Below are 8,133 nucleotides of genomic sequence, written 5' to 3'. Positions count from 1 at the left end.
GGCAGATCTCAAAGAAGAAGACGGCATTTATATACGCTACATTTTAAAGTAAACTGCACACAAACCATAAAAATAGCACCACACAGCATTTAAACGCCCATCCCAGCCAGTTTCTAAAAGACTGACAGCACAAAATGTTTTAACTTGCAGGTGGAAGGAGAGCAAAGATGAAGCCATCCTGGCCTCCCAAGGGCAGGAGTCCCAAAGTCTGGGAGAAGCAACTGAGTAGGCCCCGCTCCCTTGATCCCACCAAATCCTCCTGAGAACTTGGTGGGACAGAGAGAAGGGCCTCTCTTGTAGATCTTAGAACTCTAATGGGTTCATTAAAGGGAGATACGTCAAATAGATTGGGGACCTGCAGTCTTTTCAAAGCTAAATTGTGGCTCCTGGATGTCTCCAAGAGCAGAAATTCAGCTGAGGGCAGGTCTAGTGGACTGGGGGCAGTAGAAATGCACTTGGGGATCACACACAGCTCTGGGCCACACTTTCAATCAATCACTTTATTTGTATCCTGCCTTCTCCTCAAGAATGGGATTCAAGGTAGTTTATAGAATGAAAAGGAAATACAAGGGGCATGGGGAGGGATTCATTAGCTAAAAACCTGTAAAAGATCCAATTTTAATAATATTAAACAGCCTTTAGAATTAATAATAATAATAATAATAATTACTATTATTATTTGTATTCCATTTTTTCACAAAGGAATCAAAGCGGATTCCAACAGTCTAAATAATACATCAAACAATTAAAAATTACAATTTAAAACCCCAAAACCTCAACCTTCCCCCCAATCATAAAAACAGTAATCAACCCATAAAAAGAGATTGAACATCAAAAAAATTAAAACTCTGCAATAAGAATACTCTAAAATTTCAGGCAGATTAGCGCAAGAACTGAGTCTTCCTCTAGAGTAGGGGAGGACGGGGGCGATGGTATCAATCAATTTTGATATCGGTATCAATACTAGTTTAACAGCCTAGATGAAAGAATAGTACATCAGTTAAAAAGAAGATCAGTTCCCAAATGCCTCTTGAAATAGCATGGTGGAATATCACCCAAACAAATGCATAGAATCATAGAATAATAAAGTTGGAAGAGACCGCAAGGGCCATCTAGTCCAGTGATGGTGAACCATTTACAGACTGAGTGCCCAAACTGCAACCCAGACCCCACTTATTTATTCCAAAGTGCCACGTCCCTCTGGCTTTATAGTAAGAAACTCTGACAAAGTCTGTGCTAGGGCGACAGCATGTGTGCCCACAGAGAGGGTTCTGAGTGCCACCTCTGGCATGCATGCCATAGGTTCGCCATCACATTCTAGTCCAACCGCCATGCAGAAAATCCAAATCAAATCATCCCCGACAGATGGCTATCTAGCCTCGGCTTAAAGACCTCCAAGGAAGGAGACTGCACTACGCTCCGAGGAAGGAGTGTGTTCCACTGTCAGACAGCCCTTACCGTCAGGAAGTTCTTCCTAATGTTGAGGTGGAATCTCTTTTCTTGTAGCTTGCATACATTGCTCCGGGTCCTAGTCTCTGGAGCAAGTGAAAACAAGTCAGCTCCCTCCTCAGTATGGCATCCCTTCAAGTATCCCTATTTAAATACTTGAAGGGATGCAAAAACATGGAATTTGGGGTGATTGACATCCATCCCCCACAACTCCAAATGCCCTAAACTGGCCAATTGGGGCAAAACCACAAGATATACAAGAACAACAACAAATAATTTATAGCCCGCCTCTTCCAGAGGATCAAGATGGGTCACAATCACAAAATACATTAGTAACAGTAACAGTATAAAATGTATATGTAATAAAACAACCCAATCCCCTTAGATTCCCATTCCAACTAAAAAACAATTATAAAATACAAATTAAATTAATAAATTATAAATTATACTACATTATTTACATGTTGCCTGAAATGCATTTGTAGGAGTCTGGGATTAAAAATTAGCCCCCAACCTGATGCCATTACTGTCCCCATCTGTTAGTTGTCAGTATAAAGGGATATACATTAGAAGCAATGTTGCAGAGATCCTATTGCTAGTCTTGAAAGATATATTGAAGAAGTTATTATTACTGTTGTTGTTAACATCATAATAAATTCTCTTTCTCTATTCCTTTTAGGTCCATGCCTACATCATTAGCTCATTGAAGAAAGAGATGCCCTCAGTGTTCGGCAAAGACAATAAGAAGAAAGAACTTGTGAACAATTTGGGGGAGATCTACGGCCGGATCGAGCGGGAGCATCAGATTTCCCCAGGAGACTTTCCAAATCTGAAAAAGATGCAAGTGAGTGCCAAAAAAAGAAAGGAGTTGGAGAACAAGGACGAGAAATGCTGTCTTTCATTTGCACTGAATTAGTTTGGGAGCAAAGCTGAGGTCCACTGCCCCTTTTGCTGAAACACACTGCCCTGTGGCAGCAGGATGTTCAACACAAGACAGGATGTAGTTTTTCGTTCCTGATTATGGCATCAGAGGGGAAATGATGCTTGCCTTCTAAATCCCTGAGCAGCAGTCATGTCAATAGTCTGCTGTAGCAAAACATCAGTGTCCTCTGGCAGATGAAATTCAACATGCTACACTTTTGTGGAGTAGATAATTTTTCAGATGCCCACAGTGATCTCCACATAACATCTGTGTCTGATCTGTAGCCAAAAAGTGAAGGACAGTAGCCAGTTGTAGCTGGTGGCAACGATGTTCTAGGGCAAGTAAATGCATTCCTGGCAGATCTCCCCTGGCAGAAACCTCCATATCTTGGTGCCACCACCAAAAAAGTCCTGACTTTGTGCTTGCCTGGCCTCATAAACGGACAGAATAGAGAGCAGGGCTTTTGCTCTTAATCCTAAAAGCCAGGCCAGTTTGTAAGGGAGCCATTACTTCCTGCTGTACCTTATCTCTTATTCAGAGCTATTAAACAGGATTGTCTCTCATGCACCGACCCCATGGGAATTAGAAGTGCATAATTCTTAAGTTGCCATGTCATGTGCAATGAAGCTTAAATGACAAAAGTGGGCTAACAAACACTTCCCATGTGACATGACGTTATGGTTGGAGCTTGGAAAAGTTAGCTTTTGGCATTTCAACTCCCATTGTAAACCACTTAGAGAGTGCTAGATCACTGACAAGCAGTATAGAAATGTACTTGCTATTGCTATAACTATAACCCCTATCTTACACTTCTCTACTTAATTCCTGCAAACCCATGCCCATGTCCATCCATCTGGCATGTGGTCTTTCTTTCCTCCTTCTATCCTCTACCTTTCCTAGCATTATTGTCTTTCCCAGTGATCCATGCAGTCTTATTATATGGCCAAAATACGTCAACCATATTGTAAAGAAACAGATTTGATGGTCTTGCCTGTTGGTTGCAAACAAGAGATAGACTTAGGCTTTAGGCTAGCAGCTCCTTTGAGCCAGCAAAAGTTTCTTATAGTCTCCAAGAAGCTATCTATAAAATCATGAATGCAAACCAGTCACTCAAGGCTTGTGGGGCTCGAACGTCTACAGAGATGCTTGTTTCCAGTCACTGCCTTCTTAAACACATTAGTCAGCTCCGTCTGTGCAGAACAGATGGGAAACTGTTATCCCACGTCAGGCAACGAAAAGGCTCTTATGTGTCAGAGAGCTCATCTCCTCATAGTGGGTCACTGGAACGCAGCTGTACAAGTGCAGGGGGAGCGGTGCTGAGTGAAAGGCAAAGACAATATTGTAGACGTCAAAAAGGCACTCAATCATCTGTGCCAATTTTTGAAAATACAAGTTTCTTCATTGGGTTGGATGGGGTGCAAAGGCTACAGAATTGCCCCTTGTGTCCTACCCAAAAAAAGGACACACTAAGGGCAGACAAGAAAGTGCACAGGTGGCAAATTATACTCTGGCTGATTGATATGGGAGTTCAGCCAACATCTCTTGGAGTGTTTTTATGGCCATTTCTTGATGGTTAAATATTGTAGTGGGTGGATTCCAGGCTCCTTATCAGCATCATGGTAAAACTTAACAGCTATCCAGGGCCATGCAAAAGGTTATTTTTCTGTTTGGTAGGCCCTGCTAGGCAGTTGAAGCTTTAGCCAGGCAGTTTGAGGATACAGAGTTGGGTGGGAACAGTCTGAGGGAGTAAACCTTCCTGTTAGCAACTTGCTTGTACTGTTATCATATCTGTAAGGATAGAGTTGGTTCGTGTCTATGCAGTTCCATTTCCTTTGGTTCAGCCCAATATAACCCCAGAAATCCATCTTCCAGTTGCCTTGCTTTCCTTTGTTTGGTTCAGCCCTATATAGCCCCAGGGATCCATCTTTCAGTGGCCTTGCTCTGTGAGAGATAGGGCAAACTCCAGCCCAAGGGAGCCATCCATTATTAAGCCATGAGGACTGAGAGTGTTGTTCAGGGGCCTAGTTCTGTTGCTAGCCATGCAGGGATACTGGAGCTAAAAGGAATGGGATGCTTTCCTCGTCTGTAATCCAACTACTACATAATTTGCCACCAACAAAGCTTATCTTAAAACTATATACAGCCCAGGTCCAGGCCACCTGAAGGACAGATATTGACCCATGTGAGTCAGCCTGGACTCTGTTGACTTGAAGACCCACAATGGCTGTATCAATACTGCAAAATTAACACTCCTTTAACTGCCATAGCTTAATAATGCTATGGAATCCTGGGATTTGTAATTTTGTTGAGATATTTAACCTTCTCTGCCAGAGAACTCTGGTGCTACAGCAAACTACAAACCCCAGGATTCCACAGCATTATTGAGCCAATGCACTTAAAGAGAACTCAGATTGCTTTATTTCATCAATGCAGATGAACCCAACAACAATAAGTTGTTCATGTTAAATGATAATATTTTAAAATATATATTTAAAAAATTAACCAAGGTCTCCTCCTGCTTTCTTCTCCTCTCTGTCTTTTATTTGTTTTTTCAGGAGCAGCTGCAAGGCCAAGACTTTAGCAAGTTCCAGCCCCTGAAGACGAAGCTGCTGGACGTGGTGGAGGACATGCTGGCCAACGACATTGCGCAGCTGATGGTGCTGGTGCGCCAGGAGGAGTCCCAGCGGCCTGTCCAGATGGTGAAAGGGGGGGCCTTCGAGGGCACTCTGCACGGCCCCTTCGGACATGGCTATGGCGAGGGGGCGGGCGAAGGCATTGACGACGCCAACTGGGTGGTGGCCAGGGACAAGCCCATGTACGACGAGATCTTCTATACATTGTCCCCCGTGGATGGGAAGATAACCGGGGCCAACGCCAAGAAGGAGATGGTGAGGTCCAAGCTGCCCAACACGGTGCTGGGCAAGATTTGGAAACTGTCCGACATTGACAAGGATGGGATGCTGGACGACGAAGAGTTTGCACTGGCCAATCATCTCATCAAAGTCAAGTTGGAGGGCCATGAGCTTCCCAATGAGCTTCCGTCCCACCTCATCCCTCCGTCCAAGAGGAAACTGACAGAGTGAAAGGAACGGAAGGAAAAGGGGGCTTGGGGTTGGGTGTGGGGACGTCATGTGAATATACCTAAGTCGTACCTGTTGAGATGTGAGGTCACCTTTTGGCTTGTAACCATTTTCAGGTGTGAAGAGGATCTTTAGGCAAGGATTATATATGCAATTAACTCTTCCCTGGTACCATCTTTGCTCTGATCCATGTTGGTAAGAAGAAAGTGGGGATAGAAACCACAGGAGAGGAGCTGGGGGTGGTCTAGAGATTTGGGTGAGGGGAGCAGATAGCATTGTTCCGTCAAGTGATATGAAATTGCCATTGTGTTTGTCCTTGGGGCTCTCAACTGGTTGTGGAGTCCAAGGGGGATCCTCCCTAGAGCGAAACAGGTCTTCCACACTGCAGAAATAAAGCAGTTTGACACCGCTTAAGTGTCATAGCTCCTTCCTGTTGAATCCTATGATTTGTAGTTTGGTGAGGCATTCAGCCTGGTTTGTCAGGGAGCTCTGGTGCCTCGCAAGACTACAAATCCAAGGGTTCTGTAGAATAGAGTCATTGCAATTAAGGTGGTATCCAACGGCTTTATTTCTGCATTGTGGATACACCCAAAATCTCAGATGAAAGATTACTCTCTGGATGAGAGTGAGTTTCAAGCTTGCACTTGGGTCTTAAGCATTTTTGTGGTGAAGTCATCAACCATTCAGTCTTCCTGCCTGTTGTGTCTTTTTAATGATATGTTTAAATTAAATACTTGTGGTACACATTTTTCTGCAAAGTAATTTGGTGGAGAGTCGGGGAGGGACCTGTTTGAGCCATTGGAAATTAATTAGCCCCGATGGCCTGCGTTTTCTCGAGAGATGATAGGAGAACTCAGATGGGAAAGCAACACTAGAACAGAGCCATGGAAATTTGGGGAGGGGGGAAAGCTGGAAAAATTCTGGAAAAAACATTCTCCCATGAAAAAAGATGGGGGGGGTCATTTTTCTCTGGATTTTTTTAGTGGTGGAAATAGGGGGAAACATTTTTTCCAGTCTTTCACATCTCTGCACCAGAACACGCACATTCACTGTTTTGGAAACTGTGGATTGAGTTGGTAAAATGTTTGAATCCTTTCTCAAGATCGTGAGTACTGCTAGTATTCTGTCACTCCAGTCTCATAGAGTGGTAGAGATGGGGTTTGTACCGGTGAATAGACCAAACACAGAGGTTGGAAAAGGTTACTACAGCTTTTCCCACCTTGGTGCCTTCCATCTGGTGGTTCCACAGGGGTCTGAGATCCACATGGAGACCACACTGAAGTAGGGTTTTTAGCCTGTGAGCTCCAGTCTTATAGATTGCCCTTCCACAGAGAGCAGGCATATTGGCTGCACAGCTTTATTTCAAGTCCTTTCAAACTTTTCCCAAGTGATAAATTTCAGTCACTGTTTATTAAATATATAGAGCCAGTATGGCATAGTGGTTTGAGTGCTGGACTATGACTCGGGAGACCAGAGCTGCACCACACTGGAGAAATAACCTGGTTTGGAACCACTTTTTAGCATCCTGGCTCAAGGCTATGAAATTCTGGGAGTGTGGAGTTTGTTGTGGGGCCCAGAGCAGAGCTCCGCTCCACTCTGGGCCCACAACAAACTCCAACTCCCAGAATTCCATAGCCTTGAGCCAGGGCATTAAAGGGTGCAAACGGGGTTATTTCTCCAGTGTGGATGCAGCCAGGGTTCAATTCCCAGCTTGGACATGAAACCCATTGGGTGACTTTGGGCAAGTCACACTCTCTCAGCCTCGGGGAAGGCAATGCCAATTCCCCCACTGAACAATTTTGCAAGGAAAACGGCATGGTAGGTTGACCTTACAGTCTCCCATAATTTGGAAATGACTTGAAGGGGCACACAAATTTTGTTTTTTAATACTTTCTTTCCCATTGGTTCTTTTAATTTATGTACCCTGCTCTGAAATCTTTGGCACGGAGCAGTAGGTAGAATCTATGACTCAATAAATGTGCGGAACGTGGACATGGGTTTGAGTGACTCTGGAGAGCAGGGTTCGAACCCCCACCTGGCCACAGAAACCCACTTGGGTAGCTTTGGGCAGGTCACACTCTCTCGGCCTTTGAGGAAGGCAAGGGCAACACATTTGGCCAAGAAAACCCAGTGATAGGTTTGTCGGAGGTCGCCAAAAGTCGGAAACGGCTTGAAGGCACACAGTAAAACCGCTCATAGAAGGCATGACGTGTTAGTGACTTACATGCTTATATTTTTTCTTTTTGGATGGGGCACAGGGGGCAATTCTCTTGCTCTTTGTACTTTGTCAAAAACCTCCCTCTCTGCCAAGCCTTTGGAAGGGCCACCCTGACTATGGGAGGAAATTTGGACCATGAGAATGCAGCCGGTCTTGGTCCTGAGAAGGAAAACAATGGTGCATTTGCTGTGTTACCCTGCTCCAAGCTCAGAGTGGCTGCATCTTCTCCTTGGAGTTGTCTCTCTGCTCCTTCCCCATCCTTACAATCAGGAGCAGAGACAATGTCCTCCCTGGGGCTTGACCACTAACAGACTGTTTGTTGTATAACTTGGTCAGAATGAGAGAAAGATCAGAGACTTTATCTGGTTAGGATTATGAAATTGGAACAGAGCTTGGAAGATTATTTCTTGGGCCGTGGGCTCCCAGAATCCCCAAGCCAGATGTAATGTATTATTTTTTCCCCA

At 44.4% G+C, this 8,133-nt stretch overlaps 1 pseudogene; it reads left to right on the top strand.

The window, feature by feature from the left end:
- Window positions 1-6,986, top strand: part of LOC121934357 — a 67,980-nt pseudogene extending 60,994 nt beyond the window's left edge.
- The last annotated feature ends 1,147 nt before the right edge of the window (window positions 6,987-8,133 follow it).

Source organism: Sceloporus undulatus, chromosome 6 (assembly GCF_019175285.1).
Source record: "Sceloporus undulatus isolate JIND9_A2432 ecotype Alabama chromosome 6, SceUnd_v1.1, whole genome shotgun sequence".
Classification (NCBI taxonomy): domain Eukaryota; kingdom Metazoa; phylum Chordata; class Lepidosauria; order Squamata; family Phrynosomatidae; genus Sceloporus; species Sceloporus undulatus.
This window is presented reverse-complemented; position numbering and strand designations above follow the sequence as displayed.